Source organism: Lichenostomus cassidix, chromosome 1 (assembly GCF_008360975.1).
Source record: "Lichenostomus cassidix isolate B80296 chromosome 1, HeHo_3.0, whole genome shotgun sequence".
NCBI lineage: Eukaryota > Metazoa > Chordata > Aves > Passeriformes > Meliphagidae > Lichenostomus > Lichenostomus cassidix.
Window position 1 is genome coordinate 112,019,153 of NC_139479.1, and position 23,280 is coordinate 112,042,432.

General features: G+C 38.8%; 1 long non-coding RNA gene across 1 annotated transcript in view; it reads left to right on the forward strand.

Annotated features, from left to right (window-relative positions):
- Window positions 1-2,018: 2,018 nt before the first annotated feature.
- Window positions 2,019-23,280, forward strand: part of LOC146445581 (uncharacterized) — a 154,167-nt gene continuing 132,905 nt past the window's right edge. Inside the window, exon 1 of the long non-coding RNA XR_014852654.1 lies at window positions 2,019-2,147. This is a non-coding gene — a long non-coding RNA (uncharacterized LOC146445581). The remainder of the gene's footprint in view (window positions 2,148-23,280) is intronic.

Genomic DNA, 23,280 nt, shown 5'->3' on the forward strand with positions numbered 1-23,280 from the left:
GACATTCTTAATGAGTCTTGAACTCAGTAACAAATAAATGAGAATCCTGACATTTTAAACCAATTCCACTGAATTCTCTCTTGAGAATGCCCTGGGGCATTTGTAAAGGGCCAGAAATTTAGAAGTTTAGATCTTGATACCAGAGTGAGGTCAGGCTGGGATCAGCCTGGGATTCTGCTGGAGTTTCTGAGTGTTATCCATGACAAGCTTTCTTTAGGACTTTCACTTCAGAAGTGACAGGAAAAAAAGGATCACAGTTGTGTCACTTAGCACTGCTGAAAGGACGGTTGAGTATGAGACACGCAGTGTGCTCATCTCACCAGAAAGGGCTCCTCTGGGGCTCTGCTCCTTCTTTGCCATGGAAGACTTGGGAAATACAATGTAGCTGACAAAAGTAAAATTTTAAATATTTTAGAATTAATCAGACTTTGCTGCATTTTCCTCGCAGGTTTGGTACACACAGTGATAAGAGAGGAGAACAAGAGAAGGCAAGAAAGGAATTTTAACATTAAAAGTAAACAGCTGGTGCACTGGACTGTTTCTGAATGTATTTGATGACTAAACATTCTTGCTCTGTCTTTTGAATGTTAATTGGGTGTGCTGCAGGTTGTATGACATGCATTTATCCAGCAGACATCAGCTGCAGCACAATAAGCACCAGGGTAGGGTGCAATTATGGCTCTGTGCCTGCCTTAACAAGCTGGGTTTCAATTGAATTGTAACTTCTGCAGCGCTGAAGGAAATTCTGTAATCCCTTCTGTTATGGAAAAAAAGGATATTGGGTATCCTATATAAACAAATCTACCTTAAACATGCAATAGGAGTAGCCCTCTGTTGATTTTGTTACTTAATCCAGTATATATTTGACCTGTGCTTCTATTAATAATTAGAAGGTATTAATTCAACACAAACTTCAGCACTGCTACTGCAGCATTTTATGATATCAGCTCTGAGGGTTAAATTAAAATTTGACAGTTGGCTAGGGGACTAACCATTTCTTACCTCCTTGAAAAGAAATATGCAAGCACTTTTACGGGGTTGCTTTTATATTATCATCATCATCATTATTATTATTGTTATTATTAATATCCTAGGGATTTCAGAGTTGCAGTTTTCCCTGTTTCTTGTTTCTTTTCCCCTTTCTAATATACTTCTGCAAAAATGGCACATTAAAAGCTTCACAAAGGCATCCACATGAAGATAGAATATTTTTAAAATAAATAATTCAAAAGTTAAAGAGGTGTTTGCCTTTCTCAGACACATTTATTGTCTGCCTTGGAGGCCAATAGAATTATTGATTTTGTAGAGAAAAAGAAACCTCTTTGAAGATTTGGTCTGACCTTCTGCATAATGTAAGTCAAATAAATTCACTCTCTGAATTGAGCAATCATCCTTTCTATTGGACTTAGTTACTTGTGGCAAAACTTCAAGTTATGCTTTACAAACAGATCCCCTCATGGTTTTGGAGAAAAAAAAAAAAAAGGCAATAGAAAAGCATCCAGGTACTGATTAACTTTGATAAAGTGCTCTAACAACTTAATTGTGCCTAATATTTGAGAAGTTGCATCAAACTGTGTTGTGAAACTTTCTGTAGTTATCTGTGCACTTTTGGGGTCTAAAGAAGCATGCAGTGTGGGCCACCTGAAATTGGAACGCTTTCCTGGTGTTCTGAAATACCCAGATTTTGTGCTGAAACACTCAGTTTCTTGGGGTTTTGTTTGGTTTTGTTTTTGTTTTTTTAATTGAAGTAAACCTTATTTTGGGATGGCAAATAATTCCATTTCCATTGCTTATTATTTTGAAGCACTAAGAATTGCTTGTGAGTGCCAAAGCCTGTCCTTCGGTTTACAATCTCATAACTCTTGTTTTCTTCTGAAACCTGTTGCCAGCCCAAAAAAAGCTGGGGCTCATCAGCCTTGCAGGTGAGCTGCCCTTGGGGTGTGCAGGGCAGGTGAAATAAATTACCAGAGAATGATCAGAGAATGACAAACAGCTGGGTTATTAGTCATCACTGCATCTCCCTGCAGGGCTGCTCTTGACTTGAGCTGGCAAACAGAGCAGTGTGGAGAGTCTCAGCTGAGGGATTCTAACGCCAGAGGTCAAGAAATAGCCCAAAACCAGGGTGGCTGCAGCTTGTCTGATGGAAGGTAAGGTAATTTGAATTACACTTTTATTTATATTCTTTCTCCTTTCCTTGAGCTGCATGAGAATCCTTCCTGGGTGAGGGCAGCCCCCAGCCCAAGCCTGGGCCCAGGTTTCTCCATAAAAACCCAGAAAACAAATCACCCAAACCTTCCATGAGCTGGAATTGTCTCTTTTACACCACCCTCCTTTGTGCTTTCTGAATATTAAGGTTCTTCTGAACCAGTTAAGAAACTTGCAGTCAGAGATGCTTGCTCTGACTCAGGAGAGGTCAGGCCCTTGAGTTTGAGGAATTGCTTGTGTGCAGGGCAGGCTGCTTTACATTGGGATTAAAAATTACTGTGCTGCAGAACTAAGGAGGCTGAGAGCTTGGCAGGGGAACCTTGGGCTGTGTGTGAAATGCATCATTGCAATGTGGCTGGGAGTAGGTGCTGACTTGTTCATCTCCTCGAGAAATAAAATGGAAATACCCATGATTATATTGATAGTAAATAGGTTTGGTAGCCAGAGGTTAAATAACTATCAGCCTTATGTAAGAACATGAGTGTACAGCAAGAGGCAGATGTGGTTTTCACCCTAAATGAAATTACTCTGTAGAAATGTGCTCAAACTAAGGAAAAAGCAAATTCAAGTTTAATTTTACATTTCAATTGCAAATACCGCTGCCTTTTTTCTGCTACAGTTTACCTCTGATTTCTAATGATTTATGATTTTGTAAAGGGATTTGATTGATCTCCAAAACTCTTGAATTCAAGGAGTGTGTGTGCTCCTCCACTTGCATGTGCTCAGGACAGCAGGACCCAGTTTTTATCAACACTGGGCCACTGCTGCTATGATTTTCACATTACTTGTGGTAGGAAAGTTCTACAGCTTCTCCTGTGAATTTGGACAGGGACTTTAAAATGTGCTTTAATTCTCTACAGCCTAATGATGAAAATTTGCATTACAATGTGGGAGCCTTTTATCTTGAAGGAAAATTTCCAATGTTAATGGCATCTGTTTATCTGTAAATTCACCCTTGCAGTGCTTATGTATTGGAACAGCTCTGTGTAGAAGTCAAATCCTAATGGAAGCTCTGTGGGAGAGCAGGGAAAAAAAAAAAAAACAAAACCAAAAAAAGCAGCTATGCAAATAATTTCAAATCATGGCAAAAATAGCTGGCAGAAAAACAATTTGATGCAGAGGACAGCTATTGCTAAAATCGACTTGTTTAAATGGAGCAAGGCTGAAAATTGTAGTCTATGTCTTTTTCTTTCCTTTTAAAATTCTAACTGTTTATTTGTCTCTGCTGTTTAAAACTGTCATTTTCACGAACCTAACTAAGATTCATAATCTTCACAAGGACTGAGCTGTTAGGAAGTTTTCAGTTGCCCAGATGATCTCGTGTGTTCCCAAGCACAGTTCCTGTGGACTCCTTAGGGGAGTTTTCCAGGGAAGCCCCTGATACTGGAATCTCAAAGATGTCCATAAAAGGCTGAGTTGATTCAGAGAAATCTTTTCCAGGAAGTAGCTGAGGGAGGCACTGGCCACCTGAAAGAAGCCCAGTTTTTGGACATGGGAAATCTAGACTGCGTCAAGCTTGCCCATAAGTAGATAAAGAGGTTTTTAATGTTGGTGTGGAACTCCACAGGCAGTGGACTGGAGGAAATGTTTCTGCTCATGTTATCTTTTTGAGAAAGAAAAGTGAAAAGAAAAGTCAGAGCCCAAAGAGAGAAGGGCCTTTCTGTGATTATTTTGTGCTGAATTTTGATACTGAATGAGCAGGAGTGTTGGGAGCATATGGGTTCTCTGTGTCTGGGGAGGTCCAGGCTGTGACTGTGCAAGATGCTCAGTGATGTGGTCAGGCTTTGGAGTTTGCCGTGCTTTCAGCAGGCTGCTGGGCTGGAGATTTTCATTTATCCCTGCCAACCAAAACCTCTCCGTGTTTCTGTGTGATGGAGATGAACACATCAGGTGTCAGGAGGGACAGTGCCCAGAGCTTAGAGATGGCAGCATGGTTTGCAAGGTGTGAAGAGAACCTTCTGAAGTAACAGCTCAGAAAAATTAAATATTCTTCAGTGGAATTGAAAACTTGTCTTGTGTTTCCATTTTCATTTAGCTAGAAAAAACAAAAGGAACATTTTAAGACTGAAATTGTTTGTGAAAATTTTAAACGTTTCACTCAGAAGAAGCTGAAGTATTTTAATGAAAGAACTTATTTGGATTTTTCTGCTCAATAAAATTTAAATTGTTACAGCTCCCTAATGCATGCCAAGATCTCAGAAAGGTTTCAGAATATTTTTTATAGATGATGTCACTGATGCAAAATTAGGAAGCACAAAAAAAGCTTCTAGGCAAGACAATACTCTCTTTACCAGCAATCATTAGCAAGTCCCAATTCTGTAGATTGCTGTGGCAGCTCAAATGTGATTAGGAAAATGAACATTTGAAGGAATCTGCAAAGGGACACACATCCCATGCCCCTTGGTGATGCAAAAACTGGAGACAGGTTACTCCTTCCTAATCCATTATCACAACAAACAAACTGTTTTTGCAATTGGTTTCATTCTCATTCAGGCAAAATTATAGTGGAAAACCCCATGATAATGAGTATGACATGAACATTAATATAAAATGAATTCATTATGATCAGCACTACTACAGCAGATTCCAAATGAATTAATAATGACAGGGCAGTCAAAACAAAGTGGAGCCACACTTAGTTAAAGCCATAACATGCTGTTAATGACACCATTAAACAGGGGCTAGAGAGCACCAAAAAAATTGTAGTCTTGGGTACATAGTGCTTGTTTCTGTGCTTGGCTGTCAGCTGCAACTGTTGATAAAAAATTATTTATTTTTTGCCAAGCAAGGAATAGTTTTCCCGTTACACAAAATAAAACAATTCTATTTTATATCGACTACTTAAAATAATTTTCAGTGAAAGGTTGGTAAATTATTCAGGCTGAAAAAACAAAGCACTTTGCTTGGACAGTTTTAAGTAGGTTTCATTTTTCCAATAAAAAAGAGAAATGGATGTGAATGTGTATATTTTATTTATTTTGGTTTTGTTCTGAATTTTTCATAGCAGAAATTTTCATGCAGTCAAAACCTGTGAATCTGCATGCTGCCATAGCTTATTTTGCATTTTCCATCTTAAGGGTTACTTTCTTATTTTAATAGTAAACTCTATATAAGCATGGAAAAATAGGTTTAGTGAATGAGTTATATAGCTTGAATTTTAATAACCCTTTACGTATTTTACCTTTCTTCTCACCAGGTAGCAGCTTGCACTGTGTCTTGCACCTTTTTTCATCCTAGAAAATGAATTCTAATTCTCTGGGGAAGCAAATAACATTAGCACAACATGTAGGAGCTGTGAATTCAGGAGTGCATAAACTAAAATAACAGCCAGCAGTTTTAGTTCAGTGTTCTGATTAGTCTGATTACCAGACACAGCTACAAAAGATTTAAGAAGCCTTGTTTTCTGACCTAGAGATGCTGTTTTTTAACTAATCCAAAAAAACTATCTCCCATTTCTATTTCTTCTTTTGATTGTAAAAATATTTGGTGGAAATAATTTTTCCTAGCTCAGAGTAAAAATGGTTGACAACTATTTCACCCAGACCTCAGTTGCACCAAGTTTTATATATGAAGCTTTAACAATTTAAATTTTGTTTGGCAGACAAATCCAAATGAGAAGTTCTTTCAGGAAAATGCTTCAGCTGCTTCTGAGTGAAGCATTTAAAATTTTGTTCAGAAACAAGCTGAGTCTTAAAATGTTTCTGTTTTTTTTCTTGCTAAGTGAAAATGGAATTATAAGACAAGTTTTCAATTCCTCTGAAGCGTATTTAAGTTTTCTGAGCTATTACTTCAGAAAGTCCATGTTTTTAATTTTCAGCTTCAAATCTGACATTTCAAAGAATTTAATGGAATAAAATTTAATCTCCTGACTGCTGCCTGTTATTTAAGGGAGGAAAATAAAAATCCTTCATCTGCTTGTTGCGTTTCAGTGCCACTGAATAAACCGTTCTTTCTCTAGTATGAGACATGACAAATAGGAGCACCTCCACTCCATTTGTCTCTTTTACAACTTTACAATTCATTACTGTGTAAAGTTTTAGTGTGTCCTCTTATTCGTCTCATCTATGAACATCTCAATCTTAGCCTGCTCATTTCTTAAGGGGCAAGTCTTTGCATGCCTCTAATCGTTTTTGCCATCCATCAGTGAGCCCTTTGTACCTTCAAAGGAATGGAATGGAGAGAAGGGAACCAAAACTTAACAAATCCAAGGGGAAATGTGCAGCACAGCAGAATTAAAAACCTCTTTTTCTCTCCTCTGGTTTGCATTAGCAACGAAGAGGCTTTTTCTGGACTTACAACCTTATAAAAGCGACTTAGTGAAATGACTCAATATACACATTTGTTAGAAATATTGCTGATTAATGATCACATTCCCTGCATCTCCCCAAATATCCCAGTTCAGGAAGATTATTTTCTCTTATCACAGTTCTAATTATAAGCCCTTTCCTTTTGGAAAGCTTTATTAGTAGTTTAGTATAAAAAAATGGCCAAATGATGGCCATCCTGCAGCACTCTGAAATCAGCACAATTCCTTTTCCTGCAGGATCTAAAGATCAGAATGAGAGACTGCGCTGTCCTGAAAGAAAATAATCCTCAAAATTACCTGTACTTTCTAGTACAACTGAGGTTAATTCTTTTTCTCTCTTTTTTTGGTGTAGCTTTTACTTCTCAACCGACAGCAAACTAATACCAGAGTTGGGCAACTATTATCTTACACTGATATCTGTGATAATAGAATGGTAAGAGAGTGATTGCCCTCTGCTGAAGGCAAATTATTACAGACAACCTTTAGCAAGCACAAGAATATATCAAGTACATTTGGCAGAATTGTCTTTATTGTCCTGCAGCCCGCAGATATTCTTGCTCTTCGTATCTTTAAACCTCTGCTGGTTTTGCTGCAATTCTCAGTGCCTCACATTCCCAGCTGGACATTAATTATGTTGGAGTCCTTTGGAGTTTCTACCAAGTCTATATGGATAGATGAAAATAGTTTTATTGGCTTTCATGGCTCAGATAAAGACTTTCCTCTTTGAGGTGATTTCTTTGGATTAATTATGTCTTCTCGTAAAAAATCCCTGTGTAAATGCATTGCCACTTTTATTTAAGGTAATTTACAAAATAGTTCACAAAAAAAAAAAAAAAAATCATTTACATATGAAGTGCAACAGAAGCAGGTTATAGGATTGTTTTAAGAGTCTTTTTTTTTTGTTGTTGTGCCTGGTAAGATTCAGAGCTTCCCATTCCACATTTCAAATTTCTTTAGGGCAGTAATTCTCAGACTGAGATGTCCATCTTAGGGGATCCATGGCAGGATAGTGTCGCTGGTTTGCAGCTTTTTTCAATGACCCCAGTGTCAGAGAGCAGCTTGAGGGCTAAAGGAAACATTTTGGTAGCAGCATCAGTTCACTCCCAGCAACCATCAGCACCTGGGAAGGTATCACAGATAAAGATACTGCCTGGGAAGGAACTCCTGTTGCAAGAAAAATTAATCAATCTGCAGTCAGCTTCCTGATTTTTCCAGTGTAAAATAACACAGTGGCTTGTGTTTCCATGGGAGATTACAATACTGAAGCTAAAAATGAACAAGAAAGGTCAAAACCATACTTTATTTCATGTTCCTGGGGTTTTTTCAGGTGGTATCTTACATCTGAACCCTGAAGAGGCAGTTTTATGTATATGCTTACATTCAATATACAAATATATCCATGAAATGCAACATTTTATTGTTGGGAAGAGTAGGAATCAGCAAAGAGGGAACAGGTTAACCCTTCCTTGCTGTGCCTGGTTGTAAAGAATAAGGAAGCAGGTTGGCAGTGCTTTCCAACATGCAGTCTCCATTATTCCAGCTGCCCCTCAGAGTGGTGAGCAGAATGAGGACTGAGCAGCTGTGAACAGTCTCTCTCCAGTTCTGTTTCCACCACTGCACTTGAAAACAAGTGCAAATTCTCAGCCTTGTTGTTGCAAAGTAGCAATTTGCAATAAAGCTGCAGAATAATTACTTTGGAAAGGGAAACCAATGGGATCCAAATTGGTTCTTCAGACTGCAAAACTGCTTGCATGAGAATTTTGTAGTTCTCTGGTGGCTTTGCATGCTGGAGCTAATTAACATTTTAAAAAGTAATTAAATATAAAGGTAATATTCCTGGATGCTAACTGTGGTAAACTCAAGTCATTTAACTCCTGCAAGTGATCCTCATTCAGGCAAATCCTGTGTGTGACCTTCTTGTTACCCACATGGGTAAGGATGGCTTTTGGGGATAGAGGTTGTGCAACGTGGTCCTAAACATGTATCACACCTTGTCTGCACATCTTAATGTTGCAGGGCAGTAAAACTGAAACTTCTGCTGGTTTTGTGTAATAAAATATGTATCCTTGAAATATGGGTGAGACTATCAAGAAAAAGTGAACTTTGACTATTTTAAACAGTTTCTGGTAGGAATTCAATGCCATAATGCCTGTGTTAGCAATTAGTTAAACGCTGTAGGGTAAAGTGGTTTGTGCCAAGGCCCCTAAAACTACTCCATGTTCAATTCAGAGCTTACTTTAGAGCAAGTTTAGTTTGGTTCCCTGGATCAGGCCTCCCCCAAGTGGGACTGTGGAGCCAGAGTGGGTTTGATGCTCTCAGCACACTCCTAAACTGCCTGAAGAGCTGAAACAGCATGTGCTTAGTAAAGGCAGCAAAGAATTGACTTCAAACCTCACCCAGCTGCTCTTAAACCACATTACCAATGCAAAACCAGCCAGTAGAGTGGGTCTGGAGTGGGCAGAGAAGAAAAGCAGCTCTGGGAGAAGGGGAGCAGTGTCCTGGTGGATTATCTCTGAAAGAAATATTGTCTGCTTGCTGCACAATAGGAGCAAAGCTATTAAGCTCTTTGTCACGCCTGCAACAGTGAAGGCCCTGTCCCCTGTGTGGCATTAATAAATGGACAGGTTGAGGAGTGATGATGCCTTGATGTGGCAGTTTGTCTGTAAATTTCGTTGAGATGAAGTTAGAGAATATCTTTGCCTAGTTTTATTGCATCTCAGATTGACAGCTTGCTTCAGATGCACTTGCTGGGGAAGTGAATAGCATGTGTTGGAGCACGGGGACTTTAAATCATTTTTGTTTATAAATATTGGATCTTCTTTCCATGTTTTGATTTTCCACTGGCAAATACCTCTTGCTGTCTAAACTGCAGTGTACATAGCTACTGTATCAGCAAAGGAAATGATGGAACTTTGTGTGGATAACCACAACTATATTAATCATAAATAATTTCTCTGTATATGATTACCCAAGCATCAGTTCTTAAAAAGAGGAGCCTCATTATCCTGTGGATGATAGGTTGTTGGTGTGAATAGGACTGCCAGAATCAAGTTAAATTTCAGTTTACTTCTTTTATTATCAGTAATGATAAATTATATTTTTCCATCAGTATATTGCAAATACATCTAAACCTGTATTCTGAGCTCCACTGGCTCTTGCTGACTCACTTCAAATCCCTTCTAATGTGAGTCCTCATTGAAACAGAAATATAAAGTAAAAGTATATTGATTTAAATACAAAGACGTGTTTGAAGCCAGTTTAAGGCTCTTTTTTTTTTTAAAAAAAAAAAGCTTCTTTTGTTCTGCACAACAAGCAAATTTATCCCTTTAGAAACACATCCTAAATACTAAGAAGGGCTGTTTCAAGAATTTCTCTTTCTGCAGAAAATGTCACAGGTTTCTGGGATCCCATTTATTCATGTAGTGAAACAAAATTCTTGGTGATGGTGAAACCCAGTGTTAGGGTCACCTCCATTCATTCCTCATAGCCTCAATAAAAATTGTAGAAATGTGGAGTTTGTGAATTGGATTCCTTTTGAATGAGCAAAGAAACAAACAAATCTAGAGGAGTTTGGGATATTTGATGTTTAAATTCTACCATCCAGTCTTTCTGAAATCAAGGTTATCATTACTCTTGAATCTTTGCACTCTGACCAGATTAGGAATCATTCTCTGCACATAGCCCAGTGCTAGAGAAACTCATTATCTCAGAAGGGATAATCTGAATTTTTTGCTATTATTGTTTGTGGCTGGAGGCTACATTTGTTGAGGAAATTTGACTTGCATTAAACAAAGTGTTCTAGGATGTTTTTAACTTCTGTTATGCTGGTAGTGTCAAAAATCTTTTAGGTGAGGATAAAACATTTGGTGTTGAGCACATGTTTTTTGGTATTTTGCTGAGCCTGCCTACAGGAATTTCATGGGATTAAAGTTTGGCTGTTTCAGATGACTTTCCATAAAAATACACTGGGGCTGCCTTCATAACCTTGAGTTCTGACAAAATTCAGGTTAATGAGACAGTATCACTGGCAGTTTTAGGGACTAGTGGCTTAATTGCTCACTGAAAATTCATAGACAAAGAGATACCTTTTTTACCTAATCCACAGAGGACTTGACCTGCAAATGCACTGTATTGAAGTGTCTGTCATGAACAGAGTATAAACTGCAGCCTGCATTGTCACAATTTATTTTCTTTTAGAACTGGCTTTTTATGAGCTTTATACCTCTCCACGTATGGCCACATAAGTTTTCAGAAAAAAGAGACAAGGGCCCGGTGTTTCTGAAGCCCTTTTAACCCAAATAAAGTGCCTGACAGACCTGATAGAAAAATGAGTTGAATTATAAATTTTAGAAATGGGATGTAGCCAGTTAAATCTATTTCCACTAGAGGAAACACAGACCACTGATTCCTTTAATAAAAACAGGGAATGGACTATGATCTTCAAGGGAATCAAGCTTTAGTCACTGAGCTATTTAGTCACTGTTGCTCTTTGTTTTCTGACTCGGGTACAAAAATTGTCAGAAGTGGTCACTCTTACTGCTTGTCACTTTGTAAGTGGTGGAGCTTGTAAATATTTCTGATTTACTTTGAAAGGTTCATAATGCAAATACAGATTATAAATTAAGTATGAACATCCCTCCTGATAAACTAACCAAGTCTAAACTCACAATCAGTGAGACCTTGCTGCCCAACAATCAGACTCACCATATAATTTTGTGGTGCTGAGCAGGGAGTTAAGCACAGAGCAATTTTTCTTTTCATTTTCTTTTTTAATTGGCTTTCTGCTAAAAGCACTTGAAGTGGTAGTTAGTTACATGTGTTGCTGCGTTATATTCACCAGCCCCCCTGGAAGACACCAGACTAATTAGAAACACTGAGCTGTCACTTGTAATTTATAATCTGGCAAGAGAAGCAAAGAAATTTAAGAAGTACTGTAAGCACAGACCTCCATGACCCAGGCCAAGGCAGCTCTTTACAGAAAGGTCAATATCCTCGAGAGCCTGAGATATTGTAGGTCTGCCTAACTTGACATTCCAGCATCAGCAACAGTAATGAGTTTCTCAGTCTGCACTCCAGAGAGTCTAAAATTAACCCCGTATCATCTTCAAACTTGACCTCAATCACAGCAATTAATTAACAGCCACTGAAAGGACCTTAACAAAGGAGATGAGTGAAAGGACTCTGAAGGGAACAAAGACACTTTGGTTTTACATTTCAGCACATTCTTCCTTTTCCCCAGTGCTGTTTGGAAATCATATTTGTTGTAAAACCCTGAAAGAATACACTATTAAGACCAAATCCTTGACCTAATATAGACATAAGACCTGGGCATTAGTTTGTAACTCGATTATGTGCTTTTTAAAGTCAATTTTATTATTTTTGGGGGAAACTGCAGAGTCTAGGAGGCACCTGCTGAAATGCACACAATCACACTTGAAGGCAATCAACAGTGGCATCAGTTTCACTATTATACCTTGCCAATCTACACATCCATTTTGCAACAAAAAAGTAGTTTCTGAATAAAACTCTTGCTTGACTACTAGGCTTATTTGTTCTGGGTTTTGATTCCATGTGTTTTGACAATATAGGTAATTATGGGAGAAATTGATTAATATGTAGATAACAAATAGGAATGCTAAACAAAGTATATGGAAGGTACGACACTTATTTTTATTTGAATGATTGAAGAAAATATGCCCTTAGGAAAAAAAAAACCCAAACCATTATTAGAAAATTTTTTTGAGGAAACACACTTCATCTTGCAAATTTAAAATTCAGTGGAGCAATCTGCATGTATTGGAAGTGCTGTATTGATGAAATTGATGCTGTGCTTAATGAAGAATGTTATTTACCTGTGTAAATATCTGGGCTATACATTGAGCTTGGTGAAATGAAAACAAAACAATTCAGATTCCTTGGTGCTAAATTATCTGCATGCCTTAATGGTGCTTTCTAGACCATGACAGCCTCAAAGAAATGCAATAAAAAAGAAAACAGTTCATTCATTTGCCAGGAATAACATTTCATGAGTTATCTAGAATTGCTTATCAAAAAGAAAGAACCTTGATTACCAGGGGTAGATAATGCAGTATTTTTCAGCCAATGTGAATGTTAGAGAGCAGCCAGAGATGATTAATCAAGACATTTGCGTACCAAAAAAAGAAAAAAATATATTATTATTATTAAAATTTAAAAAAAAAGCCAAAACGAAACAAAGGGGAAGTGATGAATCCTGGGATTTTAGCTGGTAAATGGAAAACTCCTGACGTTTTTGTACTGCATATTTTAGAGTATTACAATTAATCAAGTACGCCTTTTCCATTCCAAGTCAAATTACATTTTGTAGTTGCTGATGCTTCTCTGGTTCATTCTCTGCTGTCTGATTTAACAGTGGCTTTAAGCTTTCCATTGAACCATAGATAAGACAGCAATTTTATTCCCATAGTAGAGGTTCCTTCATGCTCACCCTTTAAAAAGCCTTACTGAAGCCATTCATGTCCAGGTGATCTCACAGACAAGTCTCCTTTGCTGTTCTTTCTCTGTTTGTGCAATTGGGTGAGGGTGGCTGGGAAGAGACAGACAGGTAATTCTGGGTTCATTGCCTACTGATAAATTACAGCTTCCCATTAACAGAGAAGCCAATAATTGCAGTTTGTTGAAGTCACACTTTGTTCTTTGGTGTGTTGGTTTAACAAAGAGTGGACTGGAAAGTTTTAATGCAATACTTCACTTTTTCCTGTGAATTTTGATGCTGTACATAGATGAAGTTTCCTTATCCCAAGCCCTTACCAGCATGGTGTAGTGCAATGAAATTCTTTCTCTGAGGACAAATAAAACAGCACTGGAACTAACTTTAGAGGTACTAAGCAGAAATGAAGCAAAGCCAAATGACTGGCTGAATAATTTGCCTAAATTCCAGTTAACAGAGAGACAACCAAAAAAAGTTTAGAAATTTGGGCGGATTTAGAGACTGTTTCTTTAAAACATTGAAGATGTGACTGACATAAAATAAACTGGTGGAAGGATTAGCTATTGAAATTACACCCTGCTGGGAAAAACAATGCTATAAATATGTTTTCACAGGTTTGCGGTGGAGCTATTGCTTGCACAGAATTAATTGTTATGTCTTTGTTTAGATTTTCCACTTCTTTTAATGATCTGTGTTGGTGTCTTATGTGGTTGACTACCCCAGAAAATTAGGAGTCCATTAGTGTGTAGATTAAGTTATGTAGATTTGAAATGTTGGATGGGCAAGGGAAATTCAGATCAGGGAACAGAATTAATTTTCAGAATGCAGCTAAATGAAGTGTGGGAAGAGAGGTTAAAAGCAAAGTTTCTCTTCCTTTTTCAGGTGATTCAAATTTTGTGATGATTGTGGTGAAGAGTACAGTTGCTTTTAAACACTTTACTGATTGTCATACTCAGTTTTATCTGAATTCATGAAGCCTCTGGGGTATTTTCAGAGAAAAATATATACCTTTCATGTTAATATTTTAATTTAGGCAAAAATGGGTTGAATAATAGGAAGAAAATATCTTTCTGTTTAGCTGATAGAACTATCAGCTGTAACATTAGATGGATGTTCATGTCCAAGGACAGAGTTACATTTCTGATGAGCTAAGCAGTCTCTATTTTGAAAAGATTTGAGGTGAAATGATAGCAGAGGGTCCTGTAAGACTGATTCTCTTTTCCTTTTAATTTGCAACCTCATGTGTTGTTTTTTAGTTAAAGTATGTGCAAGGACTGGAACAAAAATAGAGGTGAGGCCAAAGAACTTCCCATTTTTTGGAAAGCCCTTCCTTCATTTATTCCAATGGGCTTTGGTGATCAAATATTGTAGATCAATAAACCTATTGTTGATCAAATAAACCTTCCAAGACTTTCTTTAATCTAAAAAAGAGTTAGATTAAAGAAGAGTTAGATAAAGAAGAGTTGCTTGATCTCTAATCTAAGCCTTGCTCTGGTCTCATGTTTCGAATATGACTTGAAATTCCCTGGAGAATGTCACTAAAAACCAGAAAACAGCTACCTAAAGAGATGCACAGCCACTGTCACAGAGGGCTCATCTTTCCTGCAGCAGGATGAGGGTGAATTCAGGAATTACTGCAAGAGCTTTCTGAGCAGATCTCATTAAAAGAAATAGAAGTGTTGTGAGGATAGGCTGGGAGTTAAGTATTCATCATCATGGATGGCTTTAATGTTTGGCAGAGTTATGTGGCCATCAGGGAATCAGCAATTCTCCCTCTTGGTTCCTCTGCATGGATTTAGTTTAGGATCTAATGCAATTTGCCAAAATGGGAGCTTCTGAAGTGAAGCTTTGGTTCCTGAAATCCTCCAATCAATTGTCAATGAGCTCTTGAGTCAGTCAAAGTTCATTACCAGCTCTTTGTGAAGTGAGAGTTTTCAAAATGGCTACATTTACACATTTTTCTGGCTGTAATTACTTCTGTCTGATCAGCTCAACACCTAAACTCTCCTCAAGCCCAATCATGAATCTGAAGCTCTTGGTGCTCTGCAGGGATCCTTGGCCAGTCCTAATGGGTGTAATAGCTTTGGAGTGAGCTGAGTGTGTGCAGTTGTGGCTGTTCTGTATAAGGTTGCCACAGCAGCAGGACAGGGGAGGTTTGATATGCTTCATCCTCAAACACAAACTAGAGAGAGAGTTTGGGGAGCAGATTCCCAGATTTTTTCACACATTTTCAGTTCTTTTCAGCAAGATGTCATCCTTTCACTGAGAGGAATGGCAGTAGCTCTTCCAACTCTGTGCACTGCCAGACAGTAAATATGCTCAGAGGTGTTGGTTTACTCTCCTTCAGACAGAGAAACACACTGGGTTTCAGTCTTCTTGTGCCTGGACAAATTCTCTCTGTTGCTAGGTACTATTTAAGTGATGGTTTGGTTTTTTTTTTTTCAAGTTCCAATCAAAAAATGGTTTTATTTTGTCTTTGGTTATCGAGTGTGCAGTTGTATCTCTCCTGAAGCTCTGTCTCTGTGTTTAGCATCTCCTGAGCTGTCTAGGAGCTGGAAAGGAACACATTTTTGAATTCACAGTCTGGCACAGAAAAACTTCAGGCTGCTCTGTACCTAAATTTTACATCTTAAGGCACCAACACTGTAGGTAATAAAAGTTCTCTGTCAGGATTGCTATAATTACTTATGGGATTGGAGATAATGTGATCCTTAGGTCTTTGAAGAGCTTTTGGAGACTTCATCATTACATGTATTTGATACATGCTGTATTTTTGGCAGAGATAAAAAACATTGACATTCAAATCTATCAGACAGCTCAGTAGGATGGTTATTAGGTTATGAGCAGCTTTTGTGTTCTTGATGTGGTCATTGGGCCACACAGCAAGCCTGTGGGGATGGATAGGGAAGCCAACATCTATTTTTAAATGTGGTTTCTGCACTCCTGCAGAAAGAGACCTTGAGCAAACAGTAGCACTGATAAAATTTCACCACACTGTATCGTATGGGGTTGAATATTTTTCATAACTCCAGAGGCTAAGAAGCCTCATCTTAAACTAGAAATGCATCCTTAATGCTTTAAATTTTAAGTCACAAAAAATACTGACATTTTTAACGACCCTTGTGTACATAAAATACAAAATTATATATCTCTGAATCCCATAGTATCCTTTTTTGTTGAATGAATGGTAAATAATTTGAATATTGCTTTTACAATCTCTGGGTGACCAGTGCAATCTCTGTAGGGTATTTAGTGTTGATTCTTTGGTTCACAAAGGCTGTGTGAAAGCAGGAGGAGGATCTGGCTGTGCTTGCTTGAATTCCAGTCCTCCCTGAGGCTGAATTTCTGCAGGTTCTGAAGGTATTGTGGTGGTTTGACCTTGGCTGGCTGTGGGAGACTCCTCAGCCACACTCCTGCTCCTCACTCAGCTCAGATTGGGAAAATCAAATGGAACAATTTGTGGGTGGAGGTAAGTACAGGGAGATCACTGACAAATTACTGTCACAGACAAAACAGACTCGACTTGAGAAAAACTGATTTAAATTGTCAGCTAAAATGAATTTTCATGGTGGGCAAAAACAGCCCCATACCAGTTAATGTGAAGAAAATTAGGTCTAACTCAGCCAAAACCAGCCCCAGAGTGATGTGCAAGAGAGATGCAAGAGTGATAGGGATTGGTTTCTGGAGCTATGAAGATGAAAAACTTGATGTCTGTCCACAAGCAGTGAAAGATTGCCGTGGTGTAAGCTGAAGATGAATGCAAAATAAAAACACAAACAAACAAGCCAGAAAACCCAACAGAGAAATTGCGCAACAGCAAATTATAGAAATTATGTGTGAAGCAGGTTGGGGCAAGGGGGTGGGTAATGCACTTAAATACAGATAAAACTTGCAGATCCCATAATAGCTTCCACGTGGGAATGGCATTGGTGTCTGTAGGGTCCTGATGCTGCTGAAGAGGGAAAAAGGGATTTAAATGGAGCGGGGGGAGAACATGGCACAAGAAAAGTGAGATAGAGCAGGGTATGGAGCCAAATGATGTACTCCATGTGCAGGGGACCATGGCAGGTGGCTGAAGGGTGAAAACAGGAGGAGGTAGAAGGTGTCTGGAAGGGGACAGATAATCTTACGGCAGCACTTTCCTCCAAAAGTCTTTAAAATGGCCAAATTATTGCAAACCTTTTTATTCCTGGGGTTTTCTAGGCAGCAAAAACTTTATTTCCATAGAATAAATTACGCTCTGCCTTTTGTGACAGGTGTATAAAAAAGATAACAGCCTACTTCTGTTACAAGTTTTTCAATTAGCAGAAGTGGCGGAGAACTGCTCTGGGATCTGAAATTGCCAGTTCAGCTAATGAACCGTGTAGGTGTTCAGGTTGGTTCCATGTGACTTGTGTAGGAGAGGGTGTCTCTTTAGCTGTTGCATTTTTTTAATTAGAAAATTTCACTAATGAGCACGTTAAAAGGGCATTTAAGACAAGAATCAAGTTAAGAAATGCCAGCATCAGAGTGTGCCACGGGCATATTTAATGGGGTAGGTCACAGAGTCAGTCTCTGCTTTAGCTGGTGGTTGACTCATTAATAGATTTTCCTTGAAGAAAGAAAAAAAGAAAATCTGAAATCTCACTTTTAAGTATTGTGTGGTCCTTTAGAATGAAAACTATCAAAAACCTCAACAAAAATACTGCCATTTTTGGGCTATGTGTCTGCCCCAATCCTGAGGGCATTTTTTACTGCCCTTCTGTTTCCTGCAGAACCCCATAGCTCCTTTCCACTCTGATGCCCAAATAATCCTGCCTCTGCTCTAATTCTAAACATGAAGAAGACAAAACTCCAGTGAGAACGAGACAGGTTAAAGGAACCAAGAAACTCAACACTGACATTTTAAGGTAGACAGTAAATAGCTGCATGGTCTGGATTGAATTTCCTGGTTTCAATGGGGCGTGCTGGAGCCCAAGGGATCAGTTTAGAGACTTGGGGAAGCTGAGTAAAGGCTTTTCTGAGTCATGTTTCCAAGCCTATCTTACTTTATGGGATATTTGGCTCAGTTATTTTCATCAGTTTCTTCTGTCATAAAAGAATTCCCACCCTCAGTGTGCAGGGCTCCTCCTTTTACTTTGATTTCAGCCGCTCCAGGACAGAGCCAGCTTGCTGCCTCCTAGTTCCTACTGCTCTCTGCAAAGTAGACTCAATTTTCTTTTATGTCTGATTTTGCAGTGCAGAACATCAAAAACTGAATCACAGTTTTATCTTGATCTACTTAGTAGTCACTACCCTACTATAAAACTATTTTTTACAGCATTTTTCAAACATCTTTTCCAGCATGGACTTAAATCTGACTCAGATGCTCCTGAAGTAATATAATCTTTTTTTTTGCTATTGAGCTCTTCTATAGCCAAAAGTAGTTTGGGGTGAGTTGTTTTGAGTTTGGTGGTTTTGTTTGTTTTTTTTTTTCCTGGAACAGATCAGATGAACTCAAATGCAATCAAAATCTTCTCATAGGTCAGAGGATTTTTGTACATCAAGTATTAAGGCTGGTTTATACTTCATACCTTATTTCAGTCCCCGGATCCAAACTTCAGTGGAATAAATTCTATCCTGAAATCTGGATCCAGCTCTATTAATGGTGTATTGCCTGCTTTTTCAAGTTTATCACCCTGGGCTATGTTTGTTTGTTTTTATCAAGCTATGTATTCTAATGCCCTAGGCAGAAAAGAGGTAAGCACTTTGAAAAGGATTTAAAATGCAGGGTTTATAAAATGATATTATCACTGAACCATGGAAAAACAATATTTTTCAAATTATACCCATATTAATATAGGGATTTTTTGTTGTTGTTGTTTTTTGATTGGAATCAGAAGAGTCTGTCATTTATGGCTTTTCTTTCAGAGAGTATTAGAAAGGCAACAAATACCATCCAAGCATCAGCAAATATCCTTAGCTATCTTTCAGTTGTTGCAGTTAATCATTCTATTGACAGCATCTGTATTGCATGTGACAGACAGCTTCAGTGAGCAAAAAGAATGTAATCCATGTTTTCATTCTTCATTCATAATGCAATGCTGTTCTGTAGAGCCATTGTCATAAAACCTTACTTTCTGATAGGATATTAGAAGGGTGAATTACATTTCTAAACTATAGCAGTCTGGTAATAATTTGTCTCAAAGAAAATAATCTCTCCATCTTAATGAGAAGAAAGTGTGTATTTTACAAAAGCAAAACCAGCAAGGAAATGAGAAGTGACTCCTTATCTTCAGTATTTCTGTTGGAATTGCTCCATTAGATGTGTGTAAAGGCATGGATCTGCAAACAGCATGTGTGCTGTTCCTTCTGGTCTCATTTCTACTGCTGCATGTATCCACATTTGATAGAGAATTTGGGATGTTTTGTGTCATTTCCTGCTTGAAAATGGTCCTTATTTTCTTGCCCTTTTCTTCAGGCCTAGGGGTGAGCAGAGATAAATGCAGCAAGATCTTGTGATTCTTTTGCTTAGCACAGCCCAGGGAATGGAGCATGGGGCAGCTCTTGCATTTCTGGCCTCTTCAGACCTGTTTATTCTGCTGCCTGTTTCTGCTTAGGTGCAACCCCAGTTTCCTCTGGCTCCTGTCCTACTGCTTGAGGAGTGTAATTCTCTGGCAAAGCATAGCAATAATCCAAAATGCATGCTCTGCAGAGTACATGGGTGAGGGTATTGCTTAAGCTCTGCCTTGAGCTCCTCCCTTCACATCCCAGCTGCTTTTCAGAGCAAGAGCTGGGAGCAGGGATGGTGCATCCTTCCTAGCCACAGCTGCCTTCTGCCCACACCCAAACCTCTGAGGGCTGATGTGAGGTGACACTGAGGCAGCTTTCAAAATCCTGCAGGTTTTGTGGGGCAGAGGCTGCAGCAGGAGGTTCTTTGGGTCATCCCCACCTGCAGAGCACCTCAGGTGACCCAAAGAGATCACCTGCTGCCTGTGGGAATGTGCACATGAACATCTCTCCCTTTCCTTGCAATGCCCCACAGAGTTTGTGTATCACAACTGTGTCACTCATTTTACACTTCCAAGCTGACACCTGGGGATTTCAGCTCTTTTGTTGGGAGTTTCATCATCCAGCCAAGCTGTTTGACTGCAAAGCAGGTGCAAAAGTGCTTTTGGCTCTTTTCCACGTGCAGGCATTTATAGAAGTGGCTGAGTGTTGGAGGGTGGCAGTCACCTTGCAGCTTTCTGTGGCTCCATGTGTAGTCCTTGAGCCCTACCCCCTTTGGAATGGATGGATTTCCTTGTTCTGACCTTTGGAGGTCAGCTCCTTTGATGAAAAGGGATGTAACAATCAGGACTGCATGTAGCACTTGATTCACCATTCAAACCTCTTCAAGCCCAATTTGGTACTTAATGTATTGGACAATTTCATCTTCTGATACAATATTTTTTACGTAGCTCTTTTTTTTTATTATTTATTGTTATTGAGAAGGCAGCAAATAGGTGCCTTCCATTTTTATCTATGTAGTTTAATTCTTAGGCTTGCAAAGGTTTCAGCCTTTGAATGGTGTCGTAGTATGGGATTGAGATGTAAAGTTTAATGGCACATGTGTGTCGTACTTTGCAGGGTCACAGCCAAGACCTGATTTCATCACAGCCTGACTGCAAGTAATTCCTTCCAGTCCCATTATTGTCTCTTTACAAGGATGTACCCAGGATTTTATGAAAAAGCCATTTAAAACCATTTGGTTCAGGGGAGCTGTGTTTGAAGGAGTTAGAGGAGCAGACTCACAAGGGCATCTTTTATAATTTATGAGTTCAACATAAGCTGGCTACTTATTCTTATAAAAAAATTCTGTTTCATGCAGAAATTCTGATGTGGGAGGAAGGAGGGAATTGTGGTAGTGTCCTTGCTGCCCTCCTTGGAGGTGGCACAGGCACACATAATGTCCCTTGCAACTGGGCAGTGAACTGTGTCTTTTCCACCACTGTGAACTGTCTCTAGGAGGAGAGCAATGCCAGTGGATTTACTGATGCTCTCGTTTGTTTGCTTGGAAAGAGCTGTGGAAAAGGCAGATTTGGCTCAGTGTGGCAACAGACCAGCTGTCCTGTACATAAGATTTGGCTTTGGAGGGAAAACCTTGGGCAAGGAAAGAGGTGAGGAAGTGCTGTTTATGGCACTGCATACAAGGCATGGAGAGGTGTGGAAGCCGTGGGGAGGGAGAGCTGCTGGGGAGCACTGAAGTCACTCTGGGAATGCATGACTGAAATGGTGGCTAGAGGTAGCTGGGGATCCTTCTACAAAGAGTTAATTTGAATGTCACACTTGTAGACTGCCTTCATGCTGTTTGCCCAAAGTGTGGCCCAAAAAGTGCCATCCAGAGAGCAGCTGTGTGCATTCCTGTGTGTTCCTTCTGTGTGTCCCACGCCAAGCCTTCCAGGGGAAGGAAGAGGCAGAAACTCCTCTCACTAGGCAAGACCTGGCCTGGAAACCAGAGGAAGAACGAGTGAGGGCCAAATGCAGTGGCAGATGGCTGTTCCTGGAGCCTGTTACCTGGCAGCTGAAACTTCCTGTCCTCTGAGCAGGATAAATGTGTGCAGGTTCTCTCACTGATGGCTCTGTGCACTCTGCAGTATGGAAGGAATTTAGCAGAGTGGAATTTCCTCTCCCCTCCTTCCCTCAGCCCAGACAGCAAGGTGACCATGCTAGTTAGAGTGTGTGTCTCTCTAAGTTTTATATGAAAGCAGTAGGCTTGATTTTCTTCCTTTACCAGGACAGATTCCATCAGGGTAGAGCATCTCTTTTGTCCAGCTTGGTTTCTTTTGCCTAGAATGTTTTCCTTCCAGATGCAGAATTAGAAGATAAATTTTTCACTTCAAAACCTGTGATTTTACTTACTCAGTGGTCTAAGTATTTACATTTTCACCAGAGGACAGATGATCAACCCAGTACAGTAAGGGCTCTTGTAAGATATCTTGTCTTTGGTATGAAATGCTGCAGGTCAATCCTGTGGCAAAGCATAGTGAAAATTAACTAATGGCTAATCAACTAAAAGGTTTAATTAACCTATTAACTAATTAATTTTCATAAAGGGTTTCTTTTGCAGCATCCATATTATGATGAAGCTATTCAGTGATATACTGAGGAGAGTTGCTTTCTTAGAATAACTGATTTTTTTTTCCTAAATGTAGAACTGTATCTTACAAAGATTCTATATTTTCATAACAGTCTCTTGTATGACTGAAAATTTCTGGAAAAATTAAATATAAATGTTTGAAATATAGGAGCATTATATTTTTTATCTCCACTGGGACTATCTCTTTGGATGTTCAAAATAAGATGCAAATAGAGCTACAGAAAGACATCACATGCAAACTGGGGTTAATCACTCTACCATATTATTTTGTATTTTAAAATGAGATTTGTATTTATAATGAGTGGAACAAAACAGTGGACCCTGTAATTTCCAAAGATCTTGTTTGTTCTCAAAAGCTATTTTCCACTGTCTGAGTAATCTGCATCTTCTGTCTCCATGAACTCTTGAAATCCATTCAGACCTTTTCAAGAAAAAGCAGCTGAAATATATGGATAGGAAACACACAAACATGAAAATTTAACAGTGTACCCATATAGATTTCTGTAAAACTGCAACCCTAGGTGTGCTGTTCAGTTCTGGTTTACAATTTAATTTTTAGATAGGAATTTCATTTATTGAAATGAAAATAAAACATATCAGTCATCCCAAATTGAAAATATAATCATGGATCTGAGTCTGTGAAGTGATGTTGGGTCTGTAATCAGGAAGTAGTATGTAATAAGCTTAAGTACATTTCTGCTGAGGTTTTCCTCATCAGTACCTCTGATTTAATTTCTGTATTTGATTAAGGAGGACAATGATGGAGTGACTGGTATCATTTTGGGAAAAAATTAAAGCATGACTATTCTTAAGAGGAAAAAGACCTTACTTTCAAAGCTTTCATCTATCCTAGTCATTTAAAATATTACTCTATATTCTGTCCCATCACTCTGCCTTAATCTAAATGTACGTAATTTCAGATCTGTATGATTGCATTAAAGAAATGAGAGACCTGTAGAATTACTTAAGATTTTTTTGGCCTGGTTTCTGCATTGCACTTGCTTGTGCAGCTGAAGAGGTGCTTGTCTGCATGGGAATTTCCACCACTCAGCAGATAATTAAAGGGTTTGGTTTTCATTGCCTCAATGCAACTCAAATCTCTTGCTTATTAACCCAACTTTGCAAATTACGAACTATGATTCTAGGGAGCAGTCTCTAAAAAGTATGTATTTCATACATGTCCATTTTCCATTGCTTTACACA